The sequence below is a fragment of the Cetorhinus maximus genome, chromosome 6 (assembly GCF_964194155.1).
Source record: "Cetorhinus maximus chromosome 6, sCetMax3.hap1.1, whole genome shotgun sequence".
Classification (NCBI taxonomy): Eukaryota; Metazoa; Chordata; class Chondrichthyes; order Lamniformes; family Cetorhinidae; genus Cetorhinus; species Cetorhinus maximus.
Window position 1 is genome coordinate 57,113,380 of NC_135884.1, and position 15,019 is coordinate 57,128,398.

The window sequence follows — 15,019 nt, forward strand, 5'->3', positions numbered from 1 at the left end:
TTACTTAGTTCTGTTGAAGTGTCATGAGGACTCGAAAGGTCAACTGTGCTCTTCTTCACCGATGCTGCCAGACCTGCTGAGTTTTTCCAGGTATTTATGTTTCTGTTTTTGTTTTGGATTTCCAGCATCTGCAGTTTTTTGTTTTTACAACTCAAACAAGTTGAGTGCTTTTTCTGCCACTGCTATGGCCACATAATGTGGCACTGCAGAGAAAGGCTGAAACAAAACTATAAAGACAGAAGGAAAAATCCATTCATTATATAACCTCAAAGTGGGTAGAACTGAGCCAATCCAAGTCATCATTACAGTCAATGGACAACCCATTAAGATGGAAGTTAATACAGGAGCGTTGATGTCTGTCATTGGAGAGCATACATTTATATATCTGAGTAAAGGAACCCATCCTTTGAAGTTAGACGTTTCACACACAAAACTGAGGACATACATGGGCGAAGAAATAAATGTGAAAGGGGTCAAGGTGCAGTATGAGGAACAGTCTGAAAAATTACCCCTATTTGTAATGTCAGGTAGGGGACCGAGTCTCCTCGGAAGGAACTGGCTGGGAGAGATAAATCTTGAGCGCCGCTAAGTTCCCAATTCGAAACCAGAAGCGTTGCTGCAAGAAAAAATGAGTATGCAGAGACCCAATGCGAGAAGCCTGTAGAACCGTTATACCGGGGCAGAGTTCAAGCTGAAGTCAGCATCCTTCATAAGGAAATGGAAAATCCATTAAAGAACTTATGTGCGCTACAAAATTCAATCCGCTCCCAATTTGTGCCATGAAAAATATATGAATCATTGTACAGTTTGGGCAACTGGGAACAGCAAGTCTAGTTCTGGAGGTTTCTGAGTGAACATGTGTGACCTAGTGCTCTGCCCCATGTCCCAATAAACCAACACTGTTTAATCTTACCTCAATCTCTTCCCTTTATTGATTGCAAACAACAATTGATGAGAACATAGGAAGGCGTGCTGTTAGAGTTCAGTTGGCCAACAAACTCATTTACCCAAGACAAAAAACAAGTCTTTTATAGGAATGAGGGAAAGTTTTTAAAATAAGGTGCATGGAGCCTCCAGGAATAAAAGATTAATTTCCTGGACAGTGCTGTGAGAAAGCTGGGAGATAAATCTGGTGCATTAGAAAAATGTTTGTTTTTTCATTTTCTTTGAATAATTTTATATGGTCACAAAAATATTGAAAGTTGTGAAAGAGGTTGCTTGACTGTCAGTTAATGAAGTCTTTAGTCTTTCCAATTTGTGTGGGAAGGCAGTGTGCCATGACGATGACCAATGGCGGGAGCATGGAGGCGGGGCAGTTAAAGGTGGGTGGTCATGTGATAAAATTTCTATGAATACATCAAACCACAGCTGACAACCCAACAGCAAGTATGAGGGCAAGTACTTTTCACTGGGATCTCCAAACTTCAATCTTAATGATACATTTTAAATCATATTAGTCTACATTTTATAAATGCTGTTTTTTCCCTGCAAACAAGTCTATTTTTGTCCATATTCCTGCTTTTGCATTCTCATTCCTTTCCAAGCCAGTCCACGGAAAGTGCATTATTGACTATTTTGGACAGATAGCGTGTTTGGTTATCTGAGGCAGACAGTGCTCTTGCTTCCAGCGACTGAGTGGAAAAGTTATAAGAATTCAGTATTATTGAACAGTGGACCAGAATATTCATTGTCCCTCAACATGCCATCACAAGCAGCTCTCTGACATGTTCTCCTTTATGGTGAAGCCTCCAAAGGCTGGCCTTCCCCATCTGCCTGAATCATAACATCCATTGTCTTGATGAAGAGAAGCCTTGCATCTCACTTAGATCAATATAACTAAATGAAGGTGTAAGGAGTTGGATGTTTCAAAAACCAGGAACATTCAAGGTTTATAATGTTTCTTGTCATAAAATTCCAAGGATTTTGACCTTATTCTATTCTTCTCAATGTAACAGCTGAAACATATCCAGAGTTGGAGTTTTGATGACATCCCTTTACAATATTATTACACTATGATTTATTTACAGACACACGAGCTATCTACCAGGATGTTGTCAAATGGTAAATATAAATAATGGATTAACCCAGCGACTATTCAAATCTCATTAAACTGCTAATGGATCAGATTGCCCACTAGTGGTAATAAAAACAGAAAGTGCTAGAAATACACAGCAGGTTTGACAGCATCTGTGGAGAGAGGAACAGAGTGAATGTATCAGGTCTGTGACATTTCAGCAGACCCGATCTGTTCTGATGAAAGATCAAAGTCCTGAAACATTAGGCTGGATCTTGGTAAAGGAGTTGGGAAGATTGTTGGGAAACCTCTTGACCTGGCAGACTCTTCTTTAAAAACGCCCCTGTCGCCACATATTCTTATCAGGGAGGCAGGGGTGGGATAGAGTTGGGCCTGCTGCCGTCAGAGGCAGGCCTGTATTAGCAACTGAGGTGGGCAGACGGTGAGACCAGCAGGCTGGAACTCCTGCCCCCGTTTACTGGGACATTTGCCCAGTTTTAATGATGAATGTCAGGCCCTCAAACCCTCACCTCTTACCGCCATTGCCCCCCCCACCCCCACCCCCCCCACCCCCCACCCATCCCACATGTCCCTCATACTCCCCCATGCCCCCATTCCCCCCATATCTCTCGTACCCCCATGCCTCTCATGTCCCTTCCACCTTGGCCTCTCCATGTTCCCACCATGCTCCCTCATACCCCATGTTTCCTTCCATGACCATACCTCCTCCATGCCCCATATATCCTGCATAACCATTTACCCAGTATCCGCTATGGGCAGACCTCAAGAGCCATCTCTTTGAAACGGGGATGAAAAAAAATTTAAACAGCTAACAATCAAATAGAGCTCTCATTCAAATACATTCCCTACTGAAAAAACTTTCACTCATAAAACCCACCCAAAAAATGTAAAACCCCTCAAGTGTTCAATCTGTGTAAGAACAAACATCTATTCACTAACCACATCAAAGACAGATAATCCTTTAATAAAATCTTAAACTGTGAATCAAAATGTGAACAGAACCCTCAGCCAAGATAAGTAGATTTGGAACTTTTGAAACCCAGCCAAAGATCACTGTAATTACAAACTCTGGGAAATGTAAACAATGGAGTCTATTGAAACTGAAAAAAAAAAGACTTTTTTTCCCTAAGCTACACAAGATGTCCTGTCAATCACAGTGTGCAGGAGCAGGCGGGGGCTTTCTTTTTGCAAATGAAAGCTGCTAAAGATTTTTTTTAATTTAAAAGAGCTCTGGGCATTTATATAATTTCAGATAATTACATTAGAGATTCCAAGCAGCATTTTCTTCACTGTTTGTTTGCCATTTATAGTCAATTCTGGCCCAATGTGCCCAACTTTCAAAACATTTTCAACACTTCATGCTTATTTGTAACACATGATAAATGTTGCAAATCTCACCAGTGACAGCTTTGACTTCAACTTATTTTCAGCATAAGATTTACTGCAGATCACAAGAGCCATCATTTAAAATGATTTCCTGGCATTTGGTGATGATCTATTGCTAAGCTGTCTAACTTTTTATTTTCAGATGAGTTTTCCTTCCCAAATAAACTACTTCTGACAAAGACCTGAGGCAAATCATTCTAACAACGTCCAGAAGAGATTTCGGAGTCTCGAATGGTTCGCAAGTGATACAGACCAAGGATATTTTTTCTGTATTTTAAGTTGGAGAAGTGTTGGAAGAGGCATCCAATCAGGCTCTTTTGGATAATAATGCCCAAGGCCAGAGTGTGGTGTGGGTCATCTGTACAACACCATCTACAATTTTGCATTCACTGCATACAGGCAAAGAGATCCGACAAAGGCTGAATCGTTTGAGGCTTATTGGACTGAAATGGAGCCAGTTGCTGCAACCAAGAGGACAGTCCTCATGAATTGCAAGCAAGTCCCGAGCAAACAAAATTTAGATTGTTATGGACAAGAGGGGGTTTAATTTAAACATCCCTGATTTCTTCTCTTACCACCCGTCTGTAAACAGAAAGGCGGTTTTGATTTGCTTTTTCCCCCTTTGTAAGTGGTGGAGTATTTCCCATCTCCTCAGCTTGGGTAAGATCCAATTTCTATTAATAATGTCACACATATCAAACTTTTGCAACTATACTTCACTTGCACTTTAATCATGTCTGATGTGGTGTACTTGGCTTAGTCCTTAAGCCTTTGTGCACCCACCCACTTCATCTTCCTGGGGACACTCCATCCCCCAGGATGAGGCATCTGTAGGGAGGCAAAGGTAATTGCCAGGGCCCTTACAAACCATGTGCAAGAACTCTCCCGTGCACACTGAACCTTTGCTCTTCACACTCTCATCTGTCCCAGGGCCCTAGCATTGTAAATACTACATGCTGGGGATCCCCTTCAGTTGTCCAGTTGAGATGACGTACATCTCCGCTCACTCCTGATGACCCCATCCCCATGCAGCATATGGAGATCCCCATAATGAAGTTCTACATACTTGCAACCAGCCATGGTGGTAGTGATATTCTACTTGTACTCGATCCGTTTTCCCCTCCTCCAGTCACCCACACCGTCTCCCCCAAAATCATTGACCACGCCCCCACCCCCCTACCCCGGAATCGCATTTGACCTCCTGATCATCACCCTTCAACCCTCCCCCATCACCTTCCATCCTGTCCAGGTTAATGTTGAGATCCCTTTCCTTCCTGAGAATCCCAACCCTGTAACCATAGACATGCTTGCCCTCATCCTTCCAACCCCTGAATCCGAGTCACTTTCTGCATCCAGACCAAAAACCCTTGGCACTCCTCCACACGACATTGTTGCACCCTCACCCTCTCACAGCCCAGTTAACCCACACCATCCCCTCCTACCATGGTTACCCTCAGTTTCCCCCCCCAGGAATCCACCATTGACTCCACCAACCCTTCGCAGTGAACCTCTTCACACCTCAACAGCCCCCATGCCCCTTCACACCTGCACAAGGCCCCCCTCCCCATGCCGACAACCAAACATGGCCCTTCCCACCCTCCCACTCCGTACCAGCTCACTCATTGCAAAACCCCCAGACCTCTGCTTAATCTCTCTTGCCCCTAGCACCCCCAAACCACTCTAGGCCTGCACATCGACCCCACCTTTTTATTCCTCTCCTCCCTGTCTTTCATATACCCCAACCCCCCCACCCCACCGCACAGACCCTTTCCACCCAACAATATCTCCTGCAGCCTTCCATCTGCAGCTAGAAGATCCAAGCCCTGGGAGAAGTTGCTGGTTTGAAGACCCAATACCTGGAAGAAATTGGTGGCTGAAGATCTGATCCCTGGAAGAAGTTGCTGCGTCGAGAACAATGACCTCCTGATGCTGCTGCACAGAGAAGATCCATGTGGTGATGCTCCACCCACCCACTGCTGCAAGTGGTGTTCCAGGGTCCAGTCGCTGGAGGCCTCCATCTTGTCCTCATCTCTGTGAGCTGCCAAAGGCCTTCTTAAGGTAAGTGCTGACTTTTACATGCCATATTGGTCCAGGCTTGTTCTGGACCAGCAAGGTTTCCTATTGGCATCATGGATGATTGGGCATGTTGGGGTGATTCTGGTTGGGCTTTCATCTGCATCCCATTCGTGGGATGCAAATCGGTTTCACGCCAGCCTCTGGCAGGAATTGCGACCTGCCATGGCGGGCAGGAGCGGATGATCCTGCCATTATTTTACGCCGGCATGATTTTACGCCTTGTTGTTTGCTGATGACAGCACACCGTTATCACATACTGAAGTTCACTTGCTTCAGGTCCCTTGGACAAACAATTACCAGCAATCTATTCCTTGATGCTGAAATCAGTATCAAGACTGCCAAGGCCGCAGCTGTCATGTCAAAGTTGAAAAGTTGAGTTGGACCAACAACAAGCTAACTAATAATACAAGTCTCTGTGGGTACCAGGCTTGTGTTCTCAGCACCCTCCTTTACGGTAGCGAAGCATGAACAACTTATGCAAAACAAGAAAAGTGGCTGAAGAGCTTCCGGTGCCTCAGACAGATATTGGGCAGCTCCTGGCAAGATAGAGTGATGAGTATGAAAGTACACCAGCACGTAGAGATTCCCCAGTATATTTGCTCTCTTGAATCTGTGGTGGCTCCATTGGCTAGACCATGTGAGCCCAATGGATGATGGCTGCCCCCTCAAAGACATGCTCAATGGTGAGCTTCTATCGACAGGTCACCTACGTCTGCGATACAAGGACGTCTGTAAATGTGACCTCAAGTTGATAGGCTTCCGAGTTGAAGCTTGGGAAGTCCTCGCTGCTGATTGGAGTGCCTGCAGACAAGCAGTCAGGAAGGGTATGGAAAAAGCAGAGGTCAAAAGAAATGACCAGATGGTGAAAAGGAGAGCCCGTCAGAAGTAAAAATACCAGTGGACCTCGGGCCAACTCTACTCATCTGCGCCAGCTGCAGGAGGGGCTGCCACTCACGAATTAGCCTCTACTGCCAGATCAGACAATGTTCAGAAGTGACATACATGCTGGGCGCAGTCCATCATCTCCTGAGACAGATGGATGCCATTCATTCATACATTCATTTCCTTCCCAAATACACTACTTCTGACAAATACCTGAAGCAAATCATTCTAACAATGTGCAGAGAGATTCCAGAATTTGGATCTGTCCTATAGTGATACAGAAAAAACACAATCCTGGGTGTGTATTTGAAATCAGAAAAGTGTTGGAAGAGGTATCCTTTCCTCAAGGGAAGACAAACTATCAGAGGATAACACATGCAGCAGGTGACAACTCAAATCTATCCCAATGTTATCTCAACAAGCAAGATAGGACAGACTCTGGAGAGATTGCTTGTTGAGTCCACAGCTGCACCTCTGCTTTTGGGAATAATATAAATTATTGCCTTCACCTTTTTCAGCATTACAGCCTTCCAAGTGTCAACAAGCCACATTCCATTCTGCTGCATTTCTGCAGTCTTGCCCAAAGTGCTGCAAACTACCTCAGCTGTCTTTTGAGCCAGTGACAACACCAGTTTAACAGGAACTCCATAATAGAAACTCTATGTTGTACTCAGCTTTCCTAATGGCCTGGAAACTACAGACCATCTGAGAATGAATACATGTTTTGAAACAGAAAATAAGACAACTTAGCTGCAGGTATTAATCACCAAAAGTATGACCAATTCTTCAAGTCATAGAAGTCTCCTACATTCCAGCAAACCTTTCTGTTTGAGATGGTCAACAATGAGACCAATAGCTGGGTTATACCTAAGTAATTTCTGTTGATTTTGATGGTCTTGCATTCTGCTTATTTTGCTGATGGCGAGCAGTCACCTAATCAGAAAAGTGTCATCACATGGAATGACTCCTTTGGAACATTAATAGACCCAGCAGGGGGTCAGATACAACAACAGTAACTGTACATTAATGTGCTGGAGCCCCAGGAATCCTGGGAAGTCAACAGGCTTGTCTTCGTATATGTTTTAAAATGCTTGTTGGATCTTTGATCAGCAAGAACTTTAGCAAGCTCTTCATACTTTGGGATTTTTTTCCCCTCCCTGCTGTCCATTGGCTTATAGCGTGCACTGATTAATACTGTCCCAGCTGGGACCTGCTGACTTTCAGTTGTGACACTTTTAAAAATACTTTATCATTATTGAGTGCTTGTAAGGAGAGTTCTGTTTCGTCCTTTTTTTATTCTTTCATGGGATGTGGGCATTTGTCACCCATCTCTAATTGCCCTTGAACCAAATAACTTGCCAGGTCCTTTCAGAGGGCAGCTAAGGGTCTGGAGTCACATGTAGGCTAGACCAAGGAAGGACAGCAGATTTCCTTTCCTGAAGGAAGCCCAAAGGGGTTTTTATGACAATCGATGGCAGTTTCATGGTCACCATTACTAGCTTTATATTCCAGATTTTTATTCACCAGCTGACATGGTGGGATTTGAGCCAGGGTCCCCAGATCATTAGCCTGGGGATCTGGATTACTAGTCCAGTGACATTATCACTACGTCGCCATTTCCCCTTATCTTCATGCTGCAGAAGTCACGAAATTGTTAAACATTAAAAACTAATGACTTTCATTTGACTTATAATGCTCCCAGTTGTCATATCAACAATACTTGTATCAAAATCAAACCACTGCAAAGAATTCATCAGTTCAACAAGACAGCCCAACCACAGATTCTCAGGCCAAGTAGCAATAGGAGTGGGAGGCATTGACTGGGAGGGGTGGTACGGGCATCAAAGGGGTGATGCAAAATGACACTTTGGCTAAAATTTCAGGGGCTGCAGCCACTTAAAGATAAGCAGAAATGCAAAGGCAAAAATTCTAACAGAATTTAAAAAGGCTCAAATTGCATTCTGACTCCTTGGCTGACTTTGTCATAGATAAAAGAGTGAGAGGGAAGTAGGGTAGAAATGGTGGAGTAGTAGGGAGAAAGAAATGTCAGGCACACATAAAGTCATAAGAAGTCCAATGTTGAGTGACAAAACCAAGTCTGGTGACACATGATGGAGTGGTGTAGCACCTTGTTCTATTGCTGGTGAAGGATGCCGCTGTAGGAGATGACGGCCAGGATTGTTTTGTTTAGCATCCCATGCCCCATTTCTCAAAAGATAGTGCATCTTTCCGGGTAGGTGATGGTGACCTGGCACCATGCTGTGGGACCTGGAAAAGATAAAGGACCATATTTTTCACCTCTGATTCATTAAGTCATCAAGGGGAAGTTAGATACTGCATTTTCACCCATGAGCATTTAGTTCAAAAAGCCTATGTCATCTGAGGCAAAGGTCACAGATGCTACATACATAAAGACATAGATGACTCCTCACACTCTATCCCATGTGATGCTGTTCAAAGAATCGTTATGTAAGTTAGCAGTGGAAAAGCATTATTACATTCATCAGGCGATTTCCATTCTAAACCTTATACTTATTGATGTATAGCACTGTATTTTATTGGGACACATTCTCAGTGTGCTAAGATTCCAATAATGCTGAAAAACAGGTACCTTTGGCTGTGGCATTACAATGAACAGCATCAGTATTAGGTACTGGAATTCTTCATCAACTGATTACTAAAGTTCCCATTTGAAGCCCTCTGCTGGAGCGGAATTCCTGGAGAAGACTGTCCTAAATTAATTAGGACTGTTCTTCAAATGACTTTAATAAAAACATATCAAAACTGAGTACTTTCTCAGCGGGAGTATGAGTATTTTTGAAAGGAAAGTACTTTCTGTTATTGCCTTAAGGGAGAAGTATCTCAGGTACTGCAATCAAATGTAAAAGTTTCTACTCCCCTTTCATGACGTGAGAGCTACTTAAATCTGGGTGATGACTTGTAAACTACTCTTAAAACTTTTGCTCTTGAAAAAATGTGCACAAATGTGTTTTTTTTTTGTTGCCAACTTAAGTATGAAAGACGCTTTACAGCTCAAGCACAGATATAGCCATCAACTAGGATTCAAGGTGACACTACCTGTTCAAAAGTTAAATAGCTGACCACAGTGAGGCACTGCTATGTGAAATTCAATAATTCCTATGTGCCTACAGGAAGAGTGCATTGTGAGAAACTGCCTAGTAGAAGTCAAACCTATTATTATCAAACATTGCCTAAGATGCCTTGAGAAGTGAACAAAGCAAGGGATAGTCTGCATTTTTTAGTTCAGTATGACAGTTCATAAGTATGTTTGGTGTTGTAGTAATTACCACAACAAAGCGTGGCTCCACATGATTTATTCTGAGCATCAGTGAGAAATGCAAAGGTCAAACAAGCATCTGTCTTTTGCACAACAATAGGCAATTATTTTATGAAATCATTTGTTCTTAAGGAAGCTTCTCTTTTTTCCAATTATTAACCCAATGGTAACAAAACAAAATCAAAAACCATTAAGACATACTGTGGATCTACTAAGCAAAATGTTTAGGTTCAAACAAACTCTTCATTTTGCTCAGTCATCACGCTCACCATGTTATATTTTGATGGGATTGTTCTGACATTTTTTTTTCCTGACAACTATAACTTTATAGCAGATATATTCCACTTAATTTGATGACATAACACACACACAAGGATAAGTAATTTACAAATTCAGCCTTTCTGGGGGTTTCCTTATGCGTGTAAAACATCTCAGCTCTACAATTTCAGATGCTTTGTCAGGAACCTCCTTTTCTGCAGTTGTCTGAACATCAGGTTCTTCAGCGGGCACCTGCAAATCTGTTTCCTCAACTCTTGCAAGTACAACGGACACATCTGACACTAGGCTGAAGTCTTTCAACAGGAAACATTGACTCGGTCGTGAACAGTGGTGGAATAATTTCCTAGGGATGTGTTTCTTTCTTCCTTAGATGATCCACATATCTCCATTTGACTCGGTCTTCCACCTTCAGGTGGTAAGATAGAAGTCCAGTCACTACATTTATTTCACCCAGAAACCATTTTGGTCCTTCTCCAAAGTTCTTCACATATGCCATCTCTCCTATGGTAAACTTCCTGTCACAACTATGCCAGTCGTGTCTAGTTTTCTGACTTCCCTGACTCCTTTCCACCTTCCCCCCAAATTCAGCATTATTAAGCTCAATTTCATCCTGAGATGGTGCTTCATCAATAATTTCACAGATGTGACACCAGTTGTGATGTGAGGGGTGGTCCTATGCTAGCTTGGTTGCTATGGGATCTCCAGTTAATTTCTTCATGCCTGCCTGAATGTTTGAACTGCCCTTTTGGCCAGTCCATTTGAGGAAGGGTTGAGTTTAATTCTAAAGAACATATCTTTTTATTCCTGTTGGACTGTGGATTAAAATTACAAGTTTGAAAGACATGTCTACTGGTGCAGTGAAATGGATATGTACAATGTTGCTGTCCTGGAACAGAATGTGCCATGAAAGATAGGATGGTGCCGAGGAGGAGTCTGTTCTAATGGGGAACTACCTGGAAACAATGCTTTAATTGGTTCCTGACCAGGTGACCAGGGTTTGTGTGAGAGCAGTGCTGTAGAATAGTTCCTAGCCTGAAAGGAAAAAGACCTAAAACCTCTGTCTCCTATGTGTGTAAGACCCCAGTAATTTCTCCTCATATCTCTGTAATCTGCTCTCTCCCTAAAAAGCCTTGTCAAGAGGAAAAGAAAAATATCACTGTTAGAGACATTGAAAGGCAAGTGATGGACCAATGAACTAAAGACAGAAAGTGTTGGAAGATGAACTCATGTCTTCAACAAAGAACTGAAAGGAACTTGGAAGACATTGATCAAAATCAACCCATTGAATCCTGCACTCCGGAATTGATGCAATTGAACTGTTTTATCCCACCCATAAAATCCATGTTTTTGTGCGTCTTATGTGTCTTGTATGTGAGGGTATAGGGATTTAAGAAGGGGTAGAGTTTAGGTTATAGAATTAAAAGTTAGCAGTTCATATTTCTTTCTTTTGCCACTAGTTAAAGACAATTTGTTCAATGAATAGTTATTTACTTATTAAGTTTACAAACCTCGTGCTTATATTCTGCTGTTCTAAATTAAACAATTAGGTGGGTTGATCAAACTTTTTCACATTTGTTGTGGCTCGGGGAGCAGTGGGGCTTGACAGTGCAGCGCACAATCCCCAGTGAGTCGGGACATATTGGTGTACTGCCTCCTGGAAAATTATTGAAGACATTGTCGTGTCTTCTCTGCAACTCATCCTTCATTTTACTTAGAGAAGTACAGAACATTTCCTGTTACTCTTCATACTTTTCCAGAGGTACAAACTTAGACAGGAGGGAAACTGGTCGTGTGTGAAGGTCTTTCGGCAGGTTTTCATTTTTCTTTTGGAGGTTGTTCACCTCATCTCGGACTCTGTCCGTCAGGATGGTCTCCCCCAGTTCTTTATGCTGTCTTACTGTGCCTTTGCTTGAAACATCCTGCATTTATTTAGGTTGTTGAGTCTTTACACACACTTTATCCAAAAAAGGAACATTTTCAGCTTCCTTTTCAAATCCTGTGACAAACCAAGGTTGATGTCCCTCAGCTAGTTTTGTCCTAGTAGGCTTGGTCCTCTGCCTCTCAATACCAACATTGGTAGTTTTGCTGATTGGCGTCTGTAATGGACAGCAACTTTACTTAAGCCTCTGACCTGAATATGTTTCCCCGTGCATGTTCTTAATTTGGCATCAGTTTCTTCCCAATTTAATCTATGCTCGCCATAATTCAGATATTTGAAGGTGTGTTCACCAATCACTGTCGTGGAGGCTCCTGTGTCCACTTCCATTCCAATAGGTTTGTCATTTACCTTCACTGTTACATATATTGGTTCTGTTTTTCCAATTTTCAAATTAAATAATGAATAAATATCTGAATTTGCTACTTCAGGCTCTTCCACCTTGTGGATCTCACGGGGTTTTTTCTTTTGATTGAAAGTCTGCCTGGTTCTCTCCTTGCACTGGCTCATTAGGTGTCCACTTCGTTGACAATAAAAACATTTGATTTTTTTAAACTGCCAATCATTATAAGGTTGCTTGTTTCCACCTCTGTTGCAATTATTCCTTCTTTTTGCTGCTAAGTCATTTCTTTTTATTTGTCTGTTAGTGGCGGCTGTTTCCCACTTCTCGGCAGAATCTTGCATTTTCACAGCCTTTTTGGCTGGGGTTTCCAGCTCAATGTGGAGGACGGCGTCATTTTGCACTCCCTGTATGGCTTTTGAATCCCTTACTGTGCTTTCCAAGGCCAGTGCTATCTCTCGTGCCTTCTTAAACTCCAGATTTGTTTCAGACAGTAATCTCTTCTGAATCGTGTCCTCATTCACACCGCACACCAAACGGTCTCTGAGCATGTCATTTAAAGATGCACCAAACTCGCAATGTTCTGGTAACTGTTTCAAACTTGCACATAACAACTGTCTCCCCTGGGGCTCTATTACTTGAGTTTAATTTGAATTGTTGCATAATTACTGATGGCTTCAGCTGGTAACGATCCTTTACGAGGTGCACCAAGTCATCAAAACTTTTCGAATCTGGGGCACTGAGTGCCATCAAACTTCAAATCAAGCTATAGGTTTTACTCCCACACGTTGATAATAGGACCGCTCACCTCTTCTCTTCCCCCTCAATGTCATTTACTTAGAAAAAGAATGCAAGGCTTTCAATATAATGAAACCAATCGTCTGTGGCTGGATCAAAAGGATTAATTCTTCTGAATTGCGGCATTCTGTGAGGGGATTGCTTCGATGATTAGGATGGAAATTCTACTTATGATTACCGTGCGAGGTACAGCCCGATTTTGTTTCTCTTGATTTTTTTTTGTTAACTTTTCTTATTCTTGAAGCCAGTTTCCTGTATCTTCACTTTTTTCTTGCTTTTTCCTCACTTTTTTCTTGCTTTTTCCTCATCACCAGTTTGTTGGAACTTATGAATCCGGGTTGCACGCTTATTTTTGGGATGGCCAATTTGGTACAATAGACAGAGTTGATCAGCAGGCATTTCTTAGGTGGAACACATTCTGTTTATTTACAAAGGTACTCAGTAGCTCAGTATACTTGTGTGCTTTCAACTCAGACCCTGTCTCCATACTCCTGCTTACTAACTCAGATTGCTGACTACAGAGGTAGCCCATGCTACTCCTCTATTGGTTACATTAGATCATGTGATCTTCCTTTACAACATCCTTCTTAATGGTATACCATACATAACATAAAACCATAATTACCACACCAGGCTGCAAGATTCACTGGCTTTGCTGCCATCTCATGCATCCCAAGAGTGCAGGGTGCAATAGATTGCACCCATGTGGCTATATGGGCTCCATGGCAGGAGGCTTTAATGTTTACAAACCACAAGAGTTTTCATTCCATCAATGTACAACTGGTGTGTGATCACCGGAATTACGTACTGAATGTGCACAGGACCCTGGGAGTTGCCGTGACTCCTACACCCTGGGTCACTCCCGGATGCCTGTGATTTTCGAGGGGCCATTATGTCTGCAGGGATGGCTGCTTGGGGATAAGGAGTACCCACTGAAATGCTGGCTGATGACACTGGCATGTTGCCTTCAGAGTCATTCCAAGGAGAGCTACAACACTGCTCACAGCTCCACACGCTCCCTTATAGAGCAGATCATAGGGCTTCTGAAGATGCGCTTCAGATGCTTGGACCACTCAGGTGTCTCACTCCTGTCAGGGTTTCCTGCATTATCGCATTTCCTGCATTATTGCGTCCCTCACAGTCTGGCAATGCAATGAGGTGAACCCCTGCCAGAGGATGACCTAGGGGAGGATGAGAGCTGATCAGAGGATAATGATCCGGAGACCCAGGAACCTCACGAGGCTGCTAAGGGTCAGTAATAACGCAATCATGTCATGGAGGAAGGAAGACATGGGAGACATGCCTGTGATACGTTAATCGCTGGCAGGTTCCAGGAAGAGTAAAGTTAAGTGAGGGAATATGGCCACATCTCTCCTAACCCTCAATGCTAATCTTTCAACTCAGGGGACGTCCACCCACTTGCAGTGAAAACAAGCCCTGCATTCACACTTGCCTCATAATCATCAAGCCATGATCTTTACTTTGGTTTGTGAAGCCCTGCGAGTGGGCGAGCTCTAGGAACTGAGAGTCCACTTAGGAACAAGAGCGATATGAGAGAAGACTTGAAGCCTTCGCCGCCATCTAATGATGCAGACACTGGTGTGACTGAGATGTGGACATGCCTAGAGATCTCCTCCTCCTGTGCATGTCTTTTCTTCTGCCACTACCACTGAGGAGACACAAATGCTGATGAGCTGCCCTCACTCAATGGTGTTCCTTGAGGAAGAAGAGTTAGAAACGCTTACATCACACATTTCCAATAAAGATTAAAACACATTTCTCTGAAATCACAGAAGGGGTGTAGATGCTAGTTCAACTGAGGTTGGCATCACAGGAATGTGAATCTCACAGTGGGACACTATCACTGAGTGGGAGGAAGGCTAAAACCTTGAAATAAGAGGATTCCAAAATGCAAAATCACAACACCTTCAGTTGACAGGAACATTCACATAACCATCAAATGTGTTAATGAAAGTGCAATTTCTTTAC